At 44.4% G+C, this 23,882-nt stretch overlaps 1 protein-coding gene across 3 annotated transcripts in view; it reads left to right on the top strand.

Moving 5' to 3' along the window:
* Nucleotides 1-1,043: 1,043 nt before the first annotated feature.
* Nucleotides 1,044-23,882, top strand: part of CRACD (capping protein inhibiting regulator of actin dynamics) — a 306,858-nt gene continuing 284,019 nt past the window's right edge. For 2 of the 3 annotated variants that reach the window (XM_073237567.1, XM_073237565.1), the window contains exons 1-2: nucleotides 1,044-1,224; nucleotides 1,792-1,835. The gene's annotated coding sequence lies outside the window, so the exon portion shown is untranslated. Of the gene's footprint in view, nucleotides 1,225-1,255; nucleotides 1,660-1,791; nucleotides 1,836-3,177; nucleotides 3,242-23,882 lie in introns of those variants that run through there. The other variant, XM_073237566.1, reaches the window with a different exon arrangement.

Here is a 23,882-nt window from a genome sequence, read left to right as displayed (position 1 = left end):
TAAGCCGTGAACAAATGAATGAAATATATATTCACAAAAACACACAACCATATTTCATGGTATAGTGAATTAAAGGTTTATCTGGAAAAAAGCTCAGATAGATAAGGGAATACATACTAGATTCGCCCAGTATCAAAGTTGTTCCTTTTAAGTCATGCACCTGCATTAAAATTATTAATCCTGTTTTTGGAATGGGAACATCTGGTTCAACAGGTCATCTTTTAGGATTACCTTTAATCTTCTGCATCTTTTATCACAGAGGATGTTTATGCTTCGTTTTCAATTTCCTGATTAATAAAGATGCTAAATTATTGTTTTTACATCTTCGCATGCAAAGTGAATGGAAACGTCACCAGAAACTGATTTCCAAGTTCCATCAAAATAGTCACAGCAAAAAGTACGGAGAAAAAGTCTCAGTGTTTCCAGGTAAGTCACAAAAAGAAAGGACAAATATTTTCCTTAAAATATTAAAGTATTTAATTTCATATGGCTGGGGACAATAATGCCCAACGTCAATGTCACTCTGTTTTGATGTACTACGTACGGCTCAGCAGAGCAACTGCGAGCCTTTTTCCACAGGCTTGTTGAACTTTCAGGAGTCCCAGGGCCATGTCTCACTGCTGGGGCTCTGCAAAGTGCAACTCCCACAGGTGTCCAGGGCGCTCTCTCTGGCATCTAGCTCATCTAGGTATCAGGGGCCGGATTTGCATCCCGTGGGGTGATGACTAATGGTCCCCGGCCCTCACCCCCCTTGCGAGCCTACCCCAGGAAGCTCAGACCCCACGCGCTCAGTCCCTCGGGCCGGCCGTGCCCCGCAGTGGTGGGAAGGGCACTGACCCACCCCAAGCCCCTCCGTGTGCTTCGGGTTCCTGGGCACCCGCAGGGAGGGGGTTGTCCGGAGCGCGCGAGAGGACCCCGGGGTGCCGCAGGCCAGGCAGTCCCCGGGCGCAGCCGGGCGGGGCCGCGGCGCGGGTCCGAGCGCTCGGGGCGCCGGCGCAGCACGTGACCTCGCCGCGCGGGCCCGGGCGCGCAGTGCCGCGCGGTGGCGGCGGCGGGTAGAGCAATGGAGGCCTCGGCCGCCTGAGAGGCGGGTTCCCGGCTGGCGCTGCTGCGGAGGCTGCTGGTGCTCGGGGCAGTCGCGGGCTGTCTCGCGCCCGCCGCCCGCGCGGGACCGCCCGTCGCCGTCAGCCGCTCTGCCCGCCGCGGCTCCGGGCGGGGCCTCAGGTGAGCGCCTGCCGGCCCGCGGCCGGGGACAGACAATGGGGGCAGCGGGCGGGCATCACCGCGGCGCCCGGGATTCCCGACCTTGCCCTGGCCCTGGGGGCGTGCGCCCGGCAGTGTGCCCTGCCGGCCCGCGCTGAGGACCCGGCGCGGGGCGGCGCTGCTAGGGGTTCCCGCAAGGCAACTGTGGGTGGGCTGAGCCCCGCGAACTTGCCGGGAGCGTGGGGCCCTGAAATCCCCTCTCCTAAGCGCGCCCCGGCCGCGGCGGGGGTCTGCGCGAGACCTCAACGTCGGGGATCTCGGACGCCGACGGGCTCAGCCCCGCCCCCCGCCCCGGGGCTGCAGCGCTTTGTTTAACCTCTGCCAAGCCATTTCGCACAAACTCTTGTTGACCCGATTCTGATGAGCCACCACTTCGATGGCTGAGGCAAGACAAAGGTTCTGCCTGTTTACCAGGGGCTGGAGTCGGGAGACCACACACTGGCAGTGGTGTAAAATGTGTTTTCTCTATCTTCTCCCAGGGGCTCTTGCGATGATTTTCCTGCTCCTATAACCGTCTTTTTTTTGCAGAGCTCTGTAGTGGCGAGATTGGACCTCCTCACCCTACGGATACGGTAGGTAGAGTATGGCTTTTTTTCATGGTTATTAGTAAACAGAAGTCAGGCGTTACATTTTATATTGGATGTCCAATATAAAATGTATGCATATATATAGGCACATTAATTCAGTGGGTGGAGGTGGTGGTGGAGGGTAGAAAACCTAGTAACTACGACCATGTGTTGTGAAATTTTAATATGGTTTTACAAATAATGGCCCGGAAACTGATCTGGTGTCAGTGAGGGAGTGTGAGTCTGTTGCGGGGGTTGGTGATCGAGAGGGAGTGGTTAGAATACAAAGGATAAGGCAATTGTAGTAAAAGGTTCTTGGTAAATAGCCAGGAGCAAATTTTCAGTTCATTATGAAATCAACGTTCACCTGCAAAAATCACCTGTAGTTGTTGAATTATATATAATATGGGTTACAATTTATTGGCTTTCTGTGTGACTCAAGACTCTGAATACAACAATCAATTTTCGGTAATTTTGAAAAGTGAACAAAGGGAACACACCTTCACTACTACCTCTTTTATTCTATGGGAAAACTGAATCCTAGGTCAATATATTAAACAAAATTGCCTGTAAGAAAAGAGATAAAAGGCAGGTATTTAAAAGAAACATTTTGGAAATGCATCTTAACGTAGGTAATGCAGTAGCACTGTAGATTACTTCAGCTCAGAAATGTGAAGGAAGAAAGTCATGCCACTAGCTTTCCCGTATTAAAATGTATTTTCTTCGAAACCGTATTTTTATAGTCACCTGTGACATTGAAAAACTTTCACTCTGAAGACTTAGCAGTACTTAACAGTAATTTGGAGTCAGGAAAATAATACTGACTTGACAACTTAGGCAACTGGTGCAAGAAACAAAAGCTACCACATAGTTCTTTCTAAAGTATAAAGCACTATAGTAAATGTAAATTATTATTATTGCTGTATTTTACAATTCTCTTACACAATTTTGGAAAAAAATTGAAATTACTAGGGAATTCTTCAGGGCAAAGGAACAGTTTTTTAGTCTTTTTTTATAGTCCCCATTTCTAATCTGCATTTAGTAGGTGTTCAATAAATAGGGAAAAAATGATTTAATGAAAAATAAAATACAAAGGGATAAAACATACGTACAGATCAGATTGGTTTACTTTTTTCAGTTTATGAGCATTTACTGAAAGCCTACTGTTTGTCAAGAAATGTGTAGTGTTTCCACATACAGTTTTCTAGTGGCCTTCCTTTATTTGATCATATTTGATATATGTTTCTATAAAGCATGGGGTCCTTTGAGCAGTATTAATGATCATCTTAGATAACTGAGTAGCAAAGTAAAACATTTCACTTGTTATATCTACATAAATTTCTCACAGTGACCTGTGGGGACGCAGAGCAGATACTGTCATTCCTGTGTGTAGGTGAGGAAATCCAGACACGGTGAGCTTTAATGATTTGCTAACACTGCTTGCCACTGAAGTAACAATGCCAGGGGACAGCAGCTGAATCTCACACCTAGCGTTCATATCTGAATCATACTGCCTTCTCTAAGCTAAGCTAAACCCCCAGAAAGTCAAGCCTTATGAGAAAGTTTTCTTTTTGAATAGCTTTTATGTAAGAAAAAGTTATATGTTACAACCTAGTACCTTCTGAAGTGGTTAAACGTGCAAGTTCTGGAGTAAGGTAACTAAATTCAAGCCCCGGATTTAGCAGTTATTGGCACTGCATCCTTTGCAAGTGACCTAATCTCTCTCAGTCTCAGTTTCCTCATCTGTAAAATGGTTGAAATAGTAGTACCTATCTTACAGGATTTTGGGGAGGATCGCATGAAATAATGTATGAGTTTTGTGCAATGTTTTGCAAAAACTAAACATTCAGGATCAGTTAATTATTTTTATTCTTGTTATTACAGCATGAAGTAGTTGCTTTTAAACTTTTTTTTGTACAGTAGGAAATGTGTTTTATATAGCCATCCAGTGTACAGACACATTATGAAAATACTTAAAAGTTTTTAAAAAAAATTCATGAATCAATGCTTAGACTTCCTTTGCAAGGCATTCTTATATTTTTATTCTATTTTATTTAAAAATGCTGATTGAGATCCACTAAATGGCTTCACATCCCACTAATGGGTCATGACCTGCAGTAGGAGAGCAGGAATTGAAAGGATGATCAGTTAAATGCATTAAAGAAAAATCTGTTATTGAATCTTTATACTTTTCCTTTTATTGATTTGCAACATTAGTTGGAATTTGAATAGTAAATTACACTGAAAATAAGTTCTTAAACATATCTTAGTAATTACAGTCATTTATTGAGTATTAATGGCCTCAGTACTGTACTAAGCAGTCTGTATATGTTATCTATTTTAGTGCCCACAACAGCCTGTAATTTAGCCTTGTGTTTCCATTTGATAATAGAAATTAAGACTCAAAGAGGTTTTATTAACTTGCCCAAGGTCCTAAAGTTTTGAGAGGTGAAGCAAGAATTCAGACTGAGTCCCCTGTGACCCCAGAGCTCTCTGTGCTCTCTGAACCCCCTCGCTCTGTTCTCTCACAGTGATTTCTGAAGCTATATCATTCCTTCTTTTATGTGAACTTGAATGGCAGTATTAAGAATTCACTTGTACATCTTTTGTAGTTTCCTTGGAAAGGACCCATTTGAAGAAAATTTTCAACTTAGTAAAGTAGGAAAGACTTGTGATTAACTTTGACTTTGGTGTTTGATGTACATATTTTGGAATAGCTTCTCAGGTTTTTATGATGGAGTCAATTAATTGGTCAGTTTTATTGAGCACCCAAAGGTTTAATATGTCTTCAGAAGAGATGTAAAATAGCTGTGTAACTATAAAAAGACTCATTACAAATGGGTGTCAGCTTTTGTTAAGGCACAAAATGAAGACTTAAGAGCTGCAGAGAGTACTTTACAGTCTATTGATTTGTCTCAAAATTACCAGGCAGTAAAACTATTTGCTTTGTAAAATGCTTGTAAGAAACCACCAAGAACTGTCCTATTAATTTTTTTCTTTGGTATTTCAGTTCTTTGCAAATATTTCTTGAAGTTTTAGCAATAATTTAATTATAATTTTTTAGTATTTCTGGGACTTTCCTCCTCTTTAAAAATACTGTCAGAATTAAGGAATGTTTTAAGGGAAAAGATTTTATAAATAGTACTTAGAGTACACAAGTAAATGATTTTCAGTGACAGTGGAAAGGAAAATTTCACGGTTTCTTTCATTGTTGTATTCTATAGATTCAGACTTTTGTAGTGTCTGATTTGTGTATAGCTGTTGATATGTAGGAATGTGTCTTACAGATATGATTACCAGGTGCTTAAAGATGTATAAGTATGTTCCTGCTTTTGTATTATAGTACTGTGTGCACAGAACTTTAAACTTTTAGCTATATGCTTAAACAGTTTATTTGCTGAATTAAGGTTAGTCTTTTCAAATCTGATCATTTTAAAATAAGTGTTTGTATAGATCATGATGGTAGAGTAGACAAAGAACAGCAGTTTTGTAGTTTATTTATGTGATACGAAAATATGTTTCTGTTCATTAGTCTTCATTTTGTATTATGATTAAAGTGAATATATTGTTTCATTTATTGTTGAATATTGCATTTCATCCTTAAGTTAGCCTTCAAAAAATCATTTTGACCCTAAGGAAATGCATATAAATGTAGTAAGCGTATGTTTTATGCTTATTATTTATTCCTTTTGTCTTACACTTGACCCTTAATAAATTGGTATAGTTTTTGTATCAAGAAATGTTCCAGCTATTCAATCTTAACCATAATATGTATGTTAAGGCAGATACTAAACTCACCATTATGTTTTGTACTACGTTTATTCTTGATGTGAATATTGTTAAGAGATAAGAGCAAAATCAATTTAGAAATTTTGTGCTAGTGGCTTTGAGGCAGGCACATATGCATATTTTAGGCTTACATGTATGTATGATTTTCACAGATATGTTAGAAGAGCAAGATTACAAACTTATAAAAACATTATTTTAAGTAACTTTGTGGGAATAAGAAAATCGAGTAAAAGTCTTTGAGATGTTGATGCCTTATAGTTAACATTTTTTAAGTATTTAACATATTATGTAAGTAGTTAGCATATATATATGTATTTTTAATTGGATTATTTGCTTTTTGTTTGTTGAGGTGCGTAAGCTCTTTGTATATTTTGAATGTCAACCCTTTATCGGACCTGTCATTTGTTAATATATTCTCCCATACTGTAGGATACCTTTTTGTTCTATTCATGGTGTCCTTTGCTGTACAGAAGCTTTTCAGCTTGATATAGTCCCATTTGTTCATTTTTGCTTTTGTTTCCCTTAGCTGGGGAGATATGTTCAAGAAGAGGTCACTCATGTTTATGTCAAAGCGATTTTTGCCTATGTTTTTTTCTAAGAATTTTATGGTTTCATGACTTACATTCAGGTCTTTGATCCATTTTGAGTTTACCTTTGTATATGGGGTTAGACAATGGTCCAGTTTCATTCTCCTACATGTAGCTATCCAGTTTTGCCAGCACCATCTGTTGAAGAGACTGTCATTTTGCCATTGTATGTCCATGGCTCCTTTATCAAATATTAATTGACCATATATGTTTGGGTTAATTTCTGAAGTCTCTAATCTGTTCCACTGGTCTGTGGCTCTGTTCTTGTGCCAGTACCAAATTGTCTTGATTACTGTGGCTTTGTAGTAGAGCTTGAAGTTGGGGAGCGAGATCCCCCCACTTTATTCTTCCTCCTCAGGATTGCTTTCGCTATTCGGGGTCTTTGGTGTTTCCATATGAATTTTTGAACTATTTCTTCCAGTTCATTGAAGAATGCTGTTGGTAATTTGATAGGGATTGCATCGAATTTGTATATTGTTTTGGGCAGGATGGCCATTTTGACAATATTAATTCTTCCTAGCCAGGTGCATGGGATGAGTTTCCATTTGTTAGTGACCTCTTTAATTTCTCTTAAGAGTGTCTTGTAGTTTTCAGGGTATAGGTCTTTCACTTCCTTGGTTAGGTTTATTCCTAGGTATTTTATTCTTTTTGATGCTATTGTGAATGGAATTGTTTTCCTGATTTCTCTCTCTATTAGTTCATTGTTAGTGTATAGGAAAGCCACAGATTCCTGTGTGTTAATTTTGTATCCTACAACTTTGCTGAATTCTGATATTAGTTCTAGTAATTTTGGAATGGAGTCTTTAGGGTTTTTTATGTACAATATCATGTCATCTGCAAATAGTGACAATTTAACTTCTTTACCAATCTGGGTTCCTTGTATTTCTTTGTTTTGTCTAATTGCTGTGGCTAGGACCTGAAAGGAAAGGAGCGACACACAACAGCAATTCACCGGAGAGTTCCGCTTTATTAGGGAAAGGTGCTGGGTTATATAGGATGGGGCATAGGGTGATTGTGGTGTTACTTCTACGGGGCTGGTGGCTGTTGGCTAGGTGCTGGGATTGGGAGGGGGGCGAGAGGTGATTGGGCTTCAGGTGGTGCCGGCGGGAACCGAGGACCCCGAAAAGAAGCCGGAAGTTCGCCATCTTACTGGTGGGGACCCTTCATTCCCCCCTTTCTCCTCTATGGGTTTGTGGACGTTGCTTTCTCTCTGACTGCTTCCTGCTGAACAGGGGCGGAGAAGGGAGTGAGGGTTTGAGGATTGGGAGGAAAGGGTTGATAGGACTCCCCACAGTAAGGATGAGTAGATGTGGACTTCTTCAGGTTGGAAATCAGTGAAGGTTCCCTGTAACCATAGGTTGAGGACCTGTTGATTCCAATGATGCCAAGAGGATATGGGTGTCAGGAGCCAGGCGTCTGCGGCCATTGTTTCCAGGAACAGTTTCCAGCGGAGAGAGGGGTCCATCTCAGCATGTGGTGAGGAGGTCACGTGAGGGTGAGGGGTCTTCCGTGGCCAGAAGCTGGTAGTTCCTGAGTAAAAGCTGGTTGAAAGCTTGATTAGAGATTTTTCCGACTTGGGATTTGATGAACTTTATTATACAGGGTAAGAAGAGACAGACGAGAAGAATGACTATTATGGGGCCTGCAATGGGCCAGAGCCAGGTGAGGAGGGGGTTTGTTAGTATTGAAGAGAATGGGTTGGAATTGGAAGCAGAGTGGAGGCTGGAGGCAAGGTCAGTGAGTTTGGTGTTGTCAGTTTCTACAATGCCGGATTCGTTGATGTAATAGCAGCACTCTTCCTGGAGGAAGACGCAGGTGCCGCCCTTCTCGGCTGTAAGCAGATCTAGGGCCCGCCGGTTTTGAAGGGTGACTTTAGCTAGCGAAGTGACCTGTCTTTGGAGAGAGGCTAGGGAATCGGCAGTGGATGTCAGGGCTCCCTCAAGTTTGGCGTCGAGATCTCTAACTGCCCATAGAGAGTGACCCAAGGCTCCTCCCGAAAACCCCACCCCAATGGCTGAGGTGATTAAAGAGATACCGACCATGATAGGAAGGAAAGCAGCCCTTTTTGTGCGCGAGTGCAAGGGAGGTTGGAGCTCAAGGAATTCTGCCATGCTGTAAAGTGTAAGCTGTGGGATTAGGGTGACGAGAATGCAGGGTGTATCGGAGTTGAGAGGTAGTGAGTTGAAAAGGCTGCCATTACACCAAAAGAAGTGTCCTGGTTGCGTAAAAGTCTTAGAGCTGGAGGTAGGGGTGTAGATAGAGAGGCAGTGAAGTGCACTGGAGGTGGGTGGAGTTGGGCCTACACAGTGGTGGATGGTGAGATTATCTGGGTATTCTGGTTCCCACAGGGGTATGTCTGCCAGGGGACGGAGGGGTTGTCCTTCTGCATGGAAGGAGTAGTTGGAAATATTGAGGGGGCACGGCGGCCAGCAGTGAGCGCTGTAGTGATGCGCACAAGAAACAATTGGCGGTGTTGAGGGTGTGGTTGAGAAAGATGGTGGTGTCTTGAATGAGCTGTAACCAAGAGTAGGAGGAATAAGAAGATGAAGAGGCACCGTCAAGAGTTTGGATAATGACTTTTTCGGAATGTCTGATATCTGATGCAACTTGAGAGATCTGGGAGTGAGAGGGAACATACTCTCGAGAGATATGAAGGGTACCATGGGGGGTCGAGGACCCCTTGTAGTAAACTGAGGCTGTTACTCCAGCAGCCCATCGAGAGTCCCAGGGATCTGGGATTAATAAGGAGAATGAGCCGTTGGGATATTTCATGAAACGGTTGGAGGAGTAATACTGTGGGTACTGGAAGTCACCCATGTAGTGAATGGTGCAAGACCAGTAGGGGCATCCCCCGTAGGTGTCTTGCCATCGCCTGCAATAGGCTTGTCTTTGGTCATAGAGGAAGCAGAGGTAGGGAGAATAAAGGTAGCTGTAAATGAATACTTCAGTGGAGGGAGGAAAGTGGAGGTACAAAGGCTCAGAGCAGCCTTTCAGAGGGCAGTCTGATGTGGCAATGAGGGCAGTAACTTTTGTTTGATGCTGTGTGTAAGTCTGCTTGACTTTGAATCGCCATACAAAGGAGGGTGGGGCGGCAGGGAAGACAATAGGAATGAGGGAAAAAAGCGAGAGAGCAGTAAAGGAGGAAAAAGTCATGATTCAGGTATGGATGGCAAAGAGGGTGCACGGGAGATGCGGAGCTTCAAGGGATCAGAGGGATGAGGCGTGGTAGAGTAGACAGCGTCTTGGGCTGTATCCGAAGGACTCTGGATTGTGACTGATGGGTCTTGGGTGTCCAGAGAAGGTGAGTCTTGGGTATTTGGTTTCAACCTGGAGATATGAATCCAAGGGGTGACAGAGTTATCAGGCAGTGAGAGCTTGGCGGCCGAGGGGCTGCAGAGAATAACTGGTTGTGGACCTTCCCATTTCGGGGTGAGAGAGGGCTGATCTTCTGGTGGCTTATAAAACACTAGTTGGCCGGGCTGTAAGACAGGAGGATTTTGGGAGGCGGATGGATCAGGAAGGAGCCAATCTTGATATTTCCACAATTCAGTGCGGAGGAGAGAGAGTAGTGGAAGGGCTATATTGGGAGGAATTGGTCCTTTGTGGGAAGGGAGCCCCGGGGGTAGAATCGGGCGGCCGTACATGATTTCAAAGGGTGACAAGAAGGAAGGTTTCTTTGGGAGGGCTCGAATGCGGAGTAGAGCTAAGGGAAGTAAGCGAACCCAGTCAAGGTGTAGTTCTAGAGATAGTTTGGTCAGGATGTCTTTTAGAGTCCTATTGGCTCTTTCTACTTTTCCTGAAGCTTGTGGTCGATAAGGACAATGTAAATGCCAGGGGAGCGAGAGCGACTTGGAGAGGTTTTGGATAATTTGGGCAGTGAACTCAGGGCCGTTATCTGATTGGAGGGAAGTGGGCATCCCGAACCTAGGAAAGATCTGGGTGAGGAGGATAGAGGCAACTACAGATGCTCGTTTGTTAGTGGTGGGGAAAGCTTCGACCCATCCTGAAAATGTATCTACTAGCACGAGTAGGTATCTGGTACGTCGTACAGGGGGCATGTTAGTGAAGTCTATTTGCCAATCTGCAGCGGGGACATTACCCCTTGCTTGATGAGCTGGGAAGGGTCGGGCTTTGAGGGGGGTATTAGGGTTAGTGCGTTGGCAGATGATGCACTTGCAGGTGATTTGGTTAAGTAGGGTTTTGTCTTCAGGAGAAAGAGGAAAAAAAGATTGTAAAAAATGGATTAAGGATTGGGGGCTGGGATGGAACAGGTCATGTAAGAGGCGGAAGAGAGACTCTTTGTCCTGAGAGCAGAGGGCGTCTTGTGATAAGGCTAAAACTGCAAGGGCAGACGGATTGTTGTCTGGTGTGTTTTCTGATAGGGCAACTGACCGGGCTACCCTGTCGGCCTTGTTGTTACCTCTTGCAATGGGGGAGTCGTCTTTTTGATGTGATTTGCAGTGGACTATGCCTAGTCGGTGTGGGAGTTGTGAAGCCTCTAGAAGTTTAGTAATTAAGGCTGAATTAGTTATGGAATTCCCTTTTGTGGTGAGGAGGCCTCGTTCTTTCCATACTGCCGCGTGGGACAAGAGAATGTGGAATACGTACTTGGAGTCAGTGTACAATGTGAGAGACGTGTCCCGGGCCAGAGTGCAAGCTCTGGTGGCTGCAATGAGTTCAGCCTGCTGATTGGTTGTACCAGGGGGTAGGGCTTGTGCTTCAATGACATCTTCGAGGGAGACTACTGCATATCCTGAGTAGTGGATGCCCTCATGTTTAAAGGAGGACCCATCAGTAAACCAGATGAGGTCGGAGTGTGAGAGGGCTCCTTCGGAGATCGTGGAGTGGCACGGAAGGAAGTTGTGAAGGGCTTCCAGGCAATCATGCGAGGGAGTATGAGGAGAGTAGGGCAGAGGAAGAAGAGTGGCCGGATTTAGGGGCGGGCAGGGGAGGAAAGAAATGTTTGGATTTTGGAGGAAAGAGGACAGTAAGGTCAGGAGTCTGGAGGGGGGGAGAGTCTGTAAACTTTTGTAGGTTAAGAGATCTTTTAGGTGATGTGGGGACAGAATGGTAAGGGGCGCTCTGAATGTTAGTTTGTGAGCTTCTTTCTGCAAGAGCTGTCCAGCGGCTAATGCCCATAGGCAGGGGGCCCATCCCCGAACTGTGGGGTCTAATTGCTTGGAGAGATAAGCTACTGGGGCAAAGGATGGGCCATAATATTGGCCTAGGACTCCTAGAGCTTGACTGGACCTCTCATGAATGTATAATGAGAAGGGTTTTGACAAATCAGGGAGATGGAGAGCTGGAGCTTTTACAAGGGCTTGACAGAGCTTAATGAAGGAGTGTCGGGGTGAGGATGATAATGGTTCTTCAGGGGGGCCCTTGCTGAGGTCGTATAGGGGTCTTGCCAACAGGGAGAAGTTAGGGATCCACGCTCTAAAATACCCAGCCAAGCCTAGAAAGGAAAGGATTTCTGTCTTGGTTTTGGGAACGGGCAGGTCAGAGAGGAGTCGTTTTCTGTCTAAGGTAATGGACTTTCTTTGCTGAGACAGAAGGAATCCAAGGTAAGTGACAGAAGGGGAAGAGATTTGAGCTTTGACAGGGGATACTCGGTAACCTCTGGAAGCTAGAAGGTTAAGTAGAGACGCAGTGTCAAGTTGAGACTGTTCCCACGAGGGACTGCAGAGTAGAAGATCATCTACATATTGTAATAAAGTGGACTCGGGGTGATCATGGTGAAACTGTTTGAGGTCTTGAGCTAGGACTTGTCCAAAAATATGGGGACTATCTCGGAAGCCTTGTGGTAAAACTGTCCAAGTAAGCTGTACAGAATGTCTGGTGTATGGGTCCGTCCAGGTGAAGGCAAAAAAATCTTGGGAGGAGGGGTCTAGAGGAGTAGAAAAAAATGCGTCCTTGAGATCTAGGACTGAGAAGTGGGATGCAGAAGCAGGGATCTGCGATAAAAGGGTGTATGGATTTGGAACTAAGGGATGGATAGGGACAACGGCTATGTTGATGAGGCGAAGGTCTTGGACAAGGCGGAAAGATCCATTGTTTTTTTTCACAGCTAATATGGGGGTATTAAATGGGGAGTGAGTGGGTCTGAGGTAGTTTTTGTTTAAGAGATCTTGAATGATGGGTTGGAGTCCTATGAGGGCTGAAGTGGTTAGGGGGTATTGGGCCTGACAGATATACTGAGAGGGGTCACGTAATTTGATAGAGGCAGGGGGACATAGGGCCATGGAGGGGCTTGTAATGTCCCAAACTTTGGGATTTACAGGGTGTATAAGGGCAGAACTGGAGCTTTCATTGGGTAGAGGGGGGGTTGTCAGCTATGAGGGCCATCAGAAAGGGAGTACTGGGGGCTGTGGGATTGGATATAGTTATGGAAACGTGGAGGAGGGAAAGGATGTCCCGTCCTAGTAAAGGGATGGGACACTGGGGCATAACTAGGAAGGAGTGGGAGAAAGGTATGGGACTGTCTAGGATTGTGCATAAAAGGGGGGGGGGTTTAATGGGAAAATCTGTTTACCTCCTACCCCGACTATAGGAGTAATGGCTGGCGTGGTAGGGCCCCGGTATTCTCGCAAGACTGAGAAGGTGGCTCCTGTATCTAGGAGGAAGGAGATGGGGCGACCGTCTACTGTTAAAGTAACCCTGGGCTCCTGTTTGGTGATGGAAATGGTCGGGCGAGAAGCCCCCGGGCCCCGTCAATCTTCTTCTGCCAGCCCCACTAGGGTGGGCTTAGGATGGGGGTTGTTTGTCCAGCCTCCCCTTCGGGTGGTTGGCAATCAGACCCCCAGTGGCCCTTTTTGTGGCATCTGGGGCATGGGGTGGTAGGAGATCTGGGGGAGGGGCACGCCCTTGACCAATGTCCCTCTTTTCCGCACTTGAAACAAGCTCCTGGGGGGGGCTTGTCTGTAGAGGGGCGCCCAGGTTGTGGTTTTATCAGCTGGGCCAACATCTGGAAATTGGCCTGATCAGCTTTTTGTTTACGGCGTTCTTTCTCCTCCTCCCGGTTATGGAAGACTTTAAAGGCTACTGTTAGGATCTCAGTCTGTGGGGTAGCGGGGCCCTGTTCTAACTTTTTGAGTTTAGCTTTAATGTCGGGGTAGCTTTGAGCTAGGAAGTATGTCATAAGGACCTGTCTTCCTTCAGGTGTTTCTGGGTCCAGGCTGGTATACTGTAATAGGGCTTGAGTGAGTCTATCTAAGAACTCGGAGGGGGTTTCGTCTCTCTTTTGAATTATGTCTTGGAGCTTTTGAAAATTGACTACTTTACGAGCTGCCTTTTTTAGACCTGCTATTAAGCAGGAGGCAAAAATATCTCGAGAGTGGAGACCCACAGCGGTGTTACAATCCCAGTGTGGGTCTTGTTCGGGGACAGCAGTGGGACCAGGGGGACAGGTGGGGTCAGTCCTGTGGGTTTCGTTAGCATGCATTTGGGCGAAGTCCCAAGCTCGTCTACGCTCTTCAGGGAGGAGAGTATTGGCCAGGAGCATGAAAATGTCATGATGCGTGAGGCTGTAAGACTGGAGGGTCCATTGAAACTCCCTGATGTAGGTCGTGGGATCAGTGGAAAAGGAACCTAGGCGTTTCTCTAGTTGGGCTAAATCTCCTAAGGAGAAAGGTACGTGAACGCGCAAGATGCCTTCGGATCCTGCTACTTCCCGGAGCGGGGCGATAATTTTGGGAGGCCCTCGGGACCGAGTCTGAGGGGGACTGAAGGGTTCTGGCTCAGTCTGTGCAGGGGAAACAGGTAATGGGGGCAAAGCCGCGATAATTTTGGGAGGCTCTCGGGACCGAATCTGAGGGGGCAAAGACGGACGAGGCTCTTGGAACTTAGTTAGAGGTGGGCTGAAAGGCTCAGGCTCGATTTGCGGGAGGGGGAAAGGTGAGGGGGACGGAGGAGGAGGTGGTGAGGTGTAGGAGGAGATGGTGGAGGAGGGGGAAGGGAGAGGATGGGAGGCTTCTGCGGGGGTGGAGGCGGCGGTGGCGATAGAGGAACGGGGAGGGGCTGTTGTAGGAGAAGAAGGGGAAGGGAGAGGATGGGAAGCTTCTGCCACGGGGAAAGCGGCAGCGGTGGCGGTGGTAGAGGAAGGGGGAGGGGCTGTTGTAGGAGAAGAAGGGGAGGGGAGAGGACGGGAGGCTTCTGCCATGGGGAAAGAGGCGGCAGCGGCGGCGGAGAGTGGAGGGGTTGTAGGAGGGGGAGGGGCTGAAGGGGGAAGTCTGTATGGCGGAGGCTCGTTGGCTGGGTCAAAGGTAATTGAAGAGGGACTGGGAGTGTGTGGAGGGGAGGGAGACGGCTTGCAGGCTAGGAGAACTTGGGGCGGGGAGCAGGTGGTGCAGAGGCTGGGATTTTGAGCTAGGAGGCGAAAAGCTTCAATATAGGGAATCTCCTTCCATTTTTTCAGGCACTGGCAGTAGTTAAAGAGATTGCGAGTGATGTTAGGATCAAGAGTTCCCCCTGCGGGCCATTGGTTGTTATTGTCTAGGGGGTATGTCGGCCAGTCTTGGGAGCAATATTTACGGAGAAGTTTTGGTTTTATATCAGGCGTCAGGGAGAGGGTAGCTAGATGCTTAAGCAGGCATTCAAGAGGTGAACTTTCAGGGAGGGATGAGGAGGCTCCCATGGCTAAAGGACAGAGAAGGAGACAAACAGGGGAAGACAAACGGAGACCCTTGGACTGGAGGCAGACCACAAGGAGACAAAATGGCTAAAGGACAGAGAGGGAGACAAACAGGGGAAGACGAACGGGGATCCTCGGACTGGAGGCAGACCACAAGGAGACAAAATGGCTAAAGGACAGAGAGGGAGACAAACAGGGGAAGACGAACGGGGATCCTCGGACTGGAGGCAGACCACAAGGAGACAAAGGGCGTCCCCGATGATCCTTGGTGGTCTGCGGAAACTCGTATATGAGTCGGAATTTCTTGGGAAGTGTGGGTCGTCACCCAGACTTCCCTAAGAAGGCAGAGTGCCAGAGTCACGAGGTACCTAGCGCTAGGCGTTTTCGGCAGACCGAACAGGTTTCGGCGGACGGAACAGAAAGAGGAGGGGGCGGGAAAGGGAGCGTTCTCATCCGCAAAGGAGTCACCTCATTTATGGCTGTTGGAGGGGGAGGGGGCTGAGAGTCTGCTGCAGCTGTGAAGGCCTGAGGTGGGGGTTTATGGCTTTTGGAGGAGGGGCCTGAGGGTCCGCCGCAGCCGTGAAGGCCTGAGGCGGGGATTTATGGCTGTCGGGGGAGGGGCCTGAGGGTCCGCCGCAGCCGTGAAGGCCTGAGGCGGGGAGCGTTCCCTCCTCGTCCCCGAGCGTCAGGGCCTTGCCGGACGATCACGGTCAATGGCACTGCGATAGCTCAGGGAAGAGTGGCCCACCCCGGGGCGGGGGGGGGGGGGGGGGGGACTTACCTAAAGGCCAGAGAGGAGTGGTGAGTGTGATGAGCCAGCACCGGAAAAAGAGGACGAGGGCAAGCTGCTGCTGGTGTTGGGGGAAGACGGGGCCCAGTTGGGGTGTCCCGTCTCCCGGGTTTCGGCACCAATGAAAGGAAAGGAGCGACACACAACAGCAATTCACCGGAGAGTTCCGCTTTATTAGGGAAAGGTGCTGGGTTATATAGGATGGGGTATAGGGTGATTGTGGTGTTACTTCTACGGGGCTGGTGGCTGTTGGCTAGGTGCTGGGATTGGGAGGGGGGCGAGAGGTGATTGGGCTTCAGGTGGCGCCGGCGGGAACCGAGGACCCCGAAAAGAAGCCGGAAGTTCGCCATCTTACTGGTGGGGACCCTTCAGGACCTCCAGTACTATGTTGAATAACAGTGGGGAGAGTGGGCATCCCTGTCTTGTTCCCAATCTCAGAGGAAATGCTTTCAGCTTCTCGCTGTTCAGTATGATGTTGGCTGTGGGTTTATCATATATGGCCTTTATTATGTTGACGTACTTGCCCTCTATACCCATTTTGTAGAGAGTTTTTATCATGAATGGATGTTGAATTTTGTTGAATGCTTTTTCAGCATCTATGGAGATGATCATGTGGTTTTTGTCTTTCTTTTTGCTGATGTGGTAAATGATGTTGAAGTAGTTAACATATTATATAAGTATTTAAGAAGCCAAAGAACACAATCATAGCTTTTATATTCATATGGAAAGGTGATTCCGTTTAAAATGTCAAAGATGAAAAGCAGAAATATTTTCAGTCAGATTTTAAAATCACCACCAGCTCTTAGGTTTGTAGTATTTTTAAAATACTATACTTTAAGACTTGGGTAAAAATTTCAATGAACTTACTTCTGAAACTGGCACCATATTGAACATTGAGTGTTTGAGTAAAAGATAGAGAAGCTACATCCCTGAAATGCTTTGGGAAATACTTAAATCAGAAGTTAGTACTCAGCTCACTCTAGGTGGTTAGAATTTAAGAGCAGGTAGCAGCTGCTAAGAGGAATTATGCCCATTAACAAGAAAGGAAGAACGACTTGCGGAAAAGGTGTTCTACCAGGGAAGGTAAGAACAGCCCTCCCAGAGGTCTGCTGGCCTTGCCCCGTTCACCTGGTGAGGGTTTGCTGGCTGGCACTGAGGGCCAACAGGGGAGCAGCGCGAGGAGTGGGTGCAGCAGAGAAACTTGTTTATTATTTAAATCCAGGATGAACCAGATTCAATAAATAATCTGTAAAATTTTTTATGTAGTTGTGAATCTTCAGTTTACTCACTTGGAAGAGAGAAAAAGGAAAGGCCCTGGTGCTGTGATCACCGTTATGGGAAGCAGAAACAGCAATATTCTGAACGCCATTTACAAAGTCATCTATGATCTTAGGTGGGGGCCACAGCTGATGTTCTTAGGGAAGCTTGTGACTGATTTAGCAGAGCTGGTAAAATGCTGATGGTGAATTCCAGCCTGATCTAAATGAGTGCATTCAGGATTTTCTTCATTTTGAAAAGTACTTAATAAATTTAGAGTGACTTTTTTGACTACCAGAGTATCACTGTGACAGATGTAAAGGTCTGTCTTGGCACAATTTTTGTCGTAGCTGCCCAGGCATGTTTGTGATGTGTTAACTATTTTGTAGAGTTAATGAGGTCAGGGTCATAGGATCAACTCCTGGGAAGGCCAGTTGGCTTTGCTTTGTTCTCTGATCTCATATTGTACTCTTAACCCAGACCAGCCATCTGGTGAAGGCAGATCGTTGATTACAGAGGGACTAATAAGCCAGACAGTGTGGGAGGAGAAGCGTGTCTTTCTTGGTGGATGTTGAGTAATTAGAGAAACAAATCCAAAAGTATGTGCAAATTTGTGTTTCAAAGCATTATCTTAATATGTGGATGATAACGTGGTTGCCATGTATTTGACATTTTTGTTGAACTTTCATTTTAACAGATTTTTTCCCCCTAGTTAGGATTCTTTAGAAGTCTCATTCGTTCAGCAGTTGTACATTATCCTGAATGCTGTCAGCCCCTCTCTAGGTCTGTAAGACAGTGGCTGTGGTAGTGAGAGCAAGGTAAGTCTTCATGTAGTAGATCAAACCACCTTCTCAGTTGTTCACAGACCCAATTCCACTGAAATGAAAAATAAAAGTTTAAAAAAAGCAAAATAGCATTTGGAATGAAAATAAAATAGACTGAGAATTTCCAAGGAAATCATAGATTTTCTAAGTATACCTTGATCTACAAATCTCCTATGTCTTTATTAAAATAACATTCAGCATTGAGAGAAGTATCATATATTTTGTATGGTAACCATTGGTCCCACATGGCTGAGTATTTAAAATGTAGCTTGTCCAAGTTGAGATGTGCTATAAATTTCAAACACTTGGTATGAAAAAAAAAGTAAACAATTTCATTAATAATTTAAAAATTTTGATTACATGTTGAAATAATATTTTAGCTATATTAGATTGAATAAAATATTATTAAAATTAATTTTACCTGTTTTTTTCAACTTTTTAGAATGTGCCTGCTAGGAAATTAAAAACTATGTATTTAGCTTGCATTTGTGGCTTGTATTTTCTATTGGCAGTACTGTTCTAGACGAACCCTTCATTTTAACGATGAGAATGCTAAAGTTCAGAGGCTAAGTAACTGAGCTGAGTTCTTTGCATTGCCTGTAATCTCAGACTGCTAGTAGGTTAGATGCTTGGGAAGATGGAACAATGAACCATTAGAAGACGTTGCAAGATCTGTGCCTGAGTCATTGCATGTTAGGTGTTATGCTAGTTGTGTATGTGTGTGTACACACAGATATAAGAGGGAGAGTTTGTTTTGTTTATAATGTTGATGTTTAGGCTCAATTTTACTTTCCTATATAGATCAGGGACCCTACAGTTTTATTTAGTTCTGAGACGAGCACATTAAAATATTAGATATTAACAGTTGTAACCCTGGGATAAATAAGGTATGGTGCTTATTCAAGTGGGTACATTAATATGCATTACTTGTTACAAAGAAGATTTTGGATAGTTTTGAATGAACTTTGATGGACAAAGAAGCCAGGTTTTTCAGGCTGTGTCCCTTTTGGAAGGAGGAGAGCTGAAATGAAGAGAGATTTCTTAGCCTGTGTTGTGAAGAAAGAGCTTATGGGCTCTTTAGTTAGTTAGTTGCTCAATCATGGATGCTCCTGATGTCCCAGTTGAGGAACAAATAGCCTGGGTTGGCTGGGGCAGAAGCCGTGGCCACAGAATGTGGGTTTCTTGTCGGTCTTGTGAGCATGGGGGTCTTTAATTAGCAAAGATAGAAAGGAAGAAAACTTCAGAACCAAATTTGTTGTTTTTTATTTTTAGCTGAGATTTTTGTTTTCCTAATCAACATAGGTACCTCAAATGAGCATCTTAAAGATGTTTATGTCTTTGCCACTTCGGATCTAGCCTTTCTTTTTGGCCTACACAATGTTCTGAGTCTCTCAGTTTGTTTCTGTGATCCAACGACAACTGACGAGCAAGGATTTTGTCAGCCGACCTCTGACACTTCAGCTGATTTCATGGTCCATACTCACTAATGATGCGCATGAATTTATCCTTTTAGTGGGGAGACAATGTAGAGGTCGAAAGACAATGTGTGATTTTCTTCTGGAATGGTGGTTTGTAAAAATTTTTCTGGATTATCATTTTTCTGTGCTTTTTGTCTGTTACAAACAACAGGATTAATCCTGGGTACAGAGAAGTGAAACAAGTTGTCAATCTCTAAATGGTCACCTTCTAGTAAGCTAAAATAAGTGACTGTCCTGTGATTTGTGAAGTTTAATGAAAAGTACCATGACCATGTACAGTCCCACCCAGCCCAGTCATGTGTCACATTGAATGTCATGTCCCGTTTCTAGCAGTAACTCACTTCTTCCTCTGGGTCCTTAGGCAGTCAAGTGGGGGCGCTGGGAAGCATGCTGTCACATTGGGGATCATACTGAACCTGTAAGGGTAGTATACATCTCCTCCTTTTTTCCCTGATCCAGATGTTTATACCAGGCACTTTGGGGTTGCTAAATGTGAAAATGAAGAACTCAGTTCAATAAAGAAAAAAGACAAGCAGAATGTAAAGTGTGCTCTGGTAGAAGGTCCAAGTGCTGTGGGAACTCAGAGGTAGGAGTGATTATTCTGTTGCAGGAAGAAAGATAAGGAGGTACCTTATGGAAGAAGTGATACTTGAGTTGGGCCTGGAAGGATGGGTAGGATTTTGACAGATGGGCAGCGGGTGGAAAAGTATTCCTGAGATAGGGAGCAGAGTAGCAAAGATATGGCAAGCAGGAAAGCCATGATACACTGAGGTGGTAGGAGCATCAGGCATGGAAGGAGTGGCAGGAGGCAAGACTAGGAAAGTGGGTCAGGCAGAATTTGGAGAGATTTGGAAGGCTAGAGAGTGCTGATATTTTTGGACAATGGGGAACTATAAAAAGCAGGGAGAGGCATAATTGCATCTGCTTGGGAAGGGTGACTGGAAGTTAAGAGACCTGGTCCCAGTGCCAGTTTTTCTCTAATTTGCCTAGTGACTTTGGTCAACCACCTCACTCTTCTGGGTCTCAAATAATCTCTTGTAAGAAATATAAAGGATGGGGCAAGAGTTACTCCAGTCCATGAATAAACAAAGCAAAGGGCCTACTGTGTGCCACATGCTATTGGTGGTGCTCCGACACAAAGCAAACACACAAACAGGGCCCCTGTGCTGTGTAGACAATATTCTGGTGGGAGAGAGAGAGGCAATAAACAGCAAACAAATGAGTACATATAATGTCAGGTCGTGGTAAGTGGTATAAAGGAAGTACAGCTGACTGGGAAGAGTGAACAGTGGTGGCGTTTCTAGATACTTTGAGTGAAGCAGAAGAAGCCATGGGAATATTCAGAATCTCTTACAGATCTCAAATCATAGATATAATTAAGTGAAAAGCTGTGGAAGTTCAGGATCTTCAACATTGATAAAAATCAGTTCCCAAATAGATGTTCTTACACTCTGGATTCGTTCCACCAGTATGGTCATTGATGGCAGAATCCTTTTAGCACTCCATCTTTTAAATAGCCTGAATAACTAAAACATAATCACATTTTAGAAAATAGTTTCTTTGGTGTCATGAAAAAAATGCCACTTGTGTTGTAATTTGGATCTTGCCTCTCTCCCTCAGCAAGTCATCCATCTCAACCCTTGTGGCTTATGGGAGGGGAAGATACTAATATTTAACAACTAGATGTAAGGCAGTTGTTGAATATATTGAATAGCTCCTCTAAGTTATTTTAATATAAATTAAAATTAAGTGGGAGCTCTGGGACAGCCCTGTTTTAATTAGAATTGAAATATATCTTAGGAGACCATTTCTGCTAGTTATAATCATAACAGTGGCATTAAGATTTTTTAAAAGAATCATTAATAAGCTGGGTCTATCCTGAGGTCTTAAATTTTGGTTTATAGGTGATTCTGTCCAATCGAGTAAAAGGCTAAAGAATGCAAACATCCGTTTTTGGCCTTAAACTTTTTTCATGGAGTTGTGAAACAGTTGGACAGTCATCAGTGAAAGAATATGCTTAAAACTGGCTTGTTTTTTTTTTTTTTTTTTTTGAGAGGGCATCTCTCATTTATTGATCAAATGGTTGTTAACAACAATAAAATTCTGTATAGGGGGGTCAATGCTCAATGCAGAATCATTAATCCATCTCAAGCCTAGTTCTCGTCAGTCTCCAATCTTCTGAAGCATAACGAACAAGTTCTTACATAGTGAACGAATTCTTACATAGTGAATAAGTTCTTACATGGTGAACAGTACAAGGGCAGTCATCACAGAAACTTTCGGTTCTGATCACGCATTATGAACTATAAACAATCAGGTCAAATATGAATATTCGTTTGATTTTTATACTTGATTTATATGTGGATCCCACATTTCTCCCTTTATTATTATTATTTTTATTTTTAATAAACTGCTGAAGTGGTAGGTAGATGCAAGATAAAGGTAGAAAACATAGTTTAATGTTGTAAGAGAGCAATTGTAGATGATCAGGTGTGTGCCTGTAGACTATGTGTTAATCCAAACTAGACAAGGGCAGTAAAACATCCACGGATGCAGAAGATTTCTCTCAAAGCAGGGGAGGGTGAGGTTCTAAGCTTCACCACTGTTGTTCCCCAATTTTTCACCTGATGGCCCCCCTGTGACTGTACCTGTCTTAGGTTGTTCCTCCCTTGAGGAATCTTACCCGTCTCTGGCTAACCAGTCATCTTCCGGGGCCAGACAGGTAAATGTAAAGTTGGTAAGTGAGAGAGAAGCCATATTGTTTGAAAAGGTTAGCTTTTTACTTCTTTGCACATTTATGCCCTGTGGCTTCTATGTCATCATAATTTTTAATTTTAGAATTTTTGTTTTCTGTCTCTTAATTGATATTTCTATTTTGTTCCCACATTGTTTTCCTGACTTTCTCCACTTCTCCCTTTGTTCTTTGAGCATCTTTAAAATAGTTGTTTTAAAGTCTTTAGTGTATTTGTCTTTATGTCATTTTCAGGAACAGTTTCTGTCGATTTATTTTTTCCTTTGAATGAAGTGCAAAATTTTCTTTGAGTGAAATTAAAAATTTCCTTTGAATTTCCTTTGAAGCTTTCCTGTTTTCTTTGTATGCCTTGTGATGTTGTTGTTGAACTCTGGACATTTGAATCTAATAATGTGGTAGCTCTGGGAATCAGATTCTTGCTCTTTTCTAGGGATTACAGTTTTTTGTTCCTGTTTTTGATTGTTGCAGGCTTTCTCTGTGCTGAGGATCAGCCTGAAATGTAAACTTAATGTCCTCTCCAGTCCTTTCTGAGCATTTCCCTGGGTGTGTGTGGTCGTTTTCTAATTTTTCTGCATATGGAGTTGTTTTTTAATGTCCTAGTCCTTAATGTCTGGCTCCTGAAAGGGAAAAATATAAAAAAATGAAGATGGGGAAGGGTGCTGGCCCTTTACATCCCCTCGAAGTCCATTCAGACAGTGGGAGGGGTTTGCAACAGTGGTGGGAGGCGCAGACATGGCTGCCAGCCTCTTTGCCTGCTCCTCTGTGATCAGAAGAAACAATCAGCAAGAGGCCCAGTATTTGGAAGAGTCCTTTTTGCCCCTCCCCATCTCCCGTAGGTGTGAAGCTGCTGTAGGAACACATATATGCATAGCCTCTGCCATGCAGCTGGGGTAGCTGCTGCTGTGCTAGGAGTTATAATTGACCCAAATTGACCACAGTTTAGTCCAAGTTGTCACCTGGAACTTGCAAGCCTTCAGCAGGCTCCAGAGTTCCAGAACAGAATCAGACAGATTCCACTAGAGCAGTTGTTTTCTAGTTGGAGACAGATTTCTGGTGCTTCCTACTCTACCATCTTCCCAGAATCCTCTCCCCTTTGCCCATTTTTAAATTGGGTTGTTTGTGTTTTTTTGTTGTTGAGTTGTAGGAATTCTTTATATATTCTGGATATTAATCACTCACAGACATATGATTTGCAAATGTTTTTCTCTCATTTTTTGGGTTGTCTTTTCACTCCCTTATGTTCACATGTTTTTCTTAACTGTGATAATTATACATGAATGTGAAAGTTGTTTAATATAGAAAGCAAACACAGACCTAGCTGTTCAGTGGAAATATTGTTGCTGTTTGATGAAGGATCCCAGGAGAAGACAAGCTGACCCAGGTCTGAGTCACAGTCTGGGTTCTCTGAGACTTTACACATGTTTCTTTTTGGGAGCCAGTGGGCAAGGCCATGGGGGAGCCCTGAAAAATGTATGGCTTCCTACACTCAGGTCATCTGACATAGTGTGGAGTTGGGTATTGGCCATTCATGTAATTTTCCTAACTTTTCTGGTAACTCCATGTCCTGGTTTTCTTCCACGTCTCTGTTTCGATTTGGCACTTTGATGCTCTGTGCCTGGTGGTCACCTGGTTTTCCCTGCCACATCTCTCTCTGTGCTAATTGTACATTTGTCCTCGTGTGCCCACAGCTCATGGTGAGAGAAAAGTTACCCACTAGTTCAGTGGGTGACCAGGTAAGCTTTCATTATAGTTATTTCTTTTGGGGACAGGATTTTGCACTATAGTTCCATCTACAAGGTGTTTTTCATTTTAAGTTTTTGGTTTGTAGCTGTTGTATACAACTTTGTCAAGAAATTTGCCTATTTGAATTGTCATTGTCTGTTTACAATGTGAAGTTGCAACGGTGTGGTTCTGGTTTTCATTTCAAAATGAGAAACATTGCTTTTA

The sequence above is a fragment of the Manis javanica genome, chromosome 5, assembly GCF_040802235.1.
Source record: "Manis javanica isolate MJ-LG chromosome 5, MJ_LKY, whole genome shotgun sequence".
Classification (NCBI taxonomy): Eukaryota; Metazoa; Chordata; class Mammalia; order Pholidota; family Manidae; genus Manis; species Manis javanica.
This window is presented reverse-complemented; position numbering and strand designations above follow the sequence as displayed.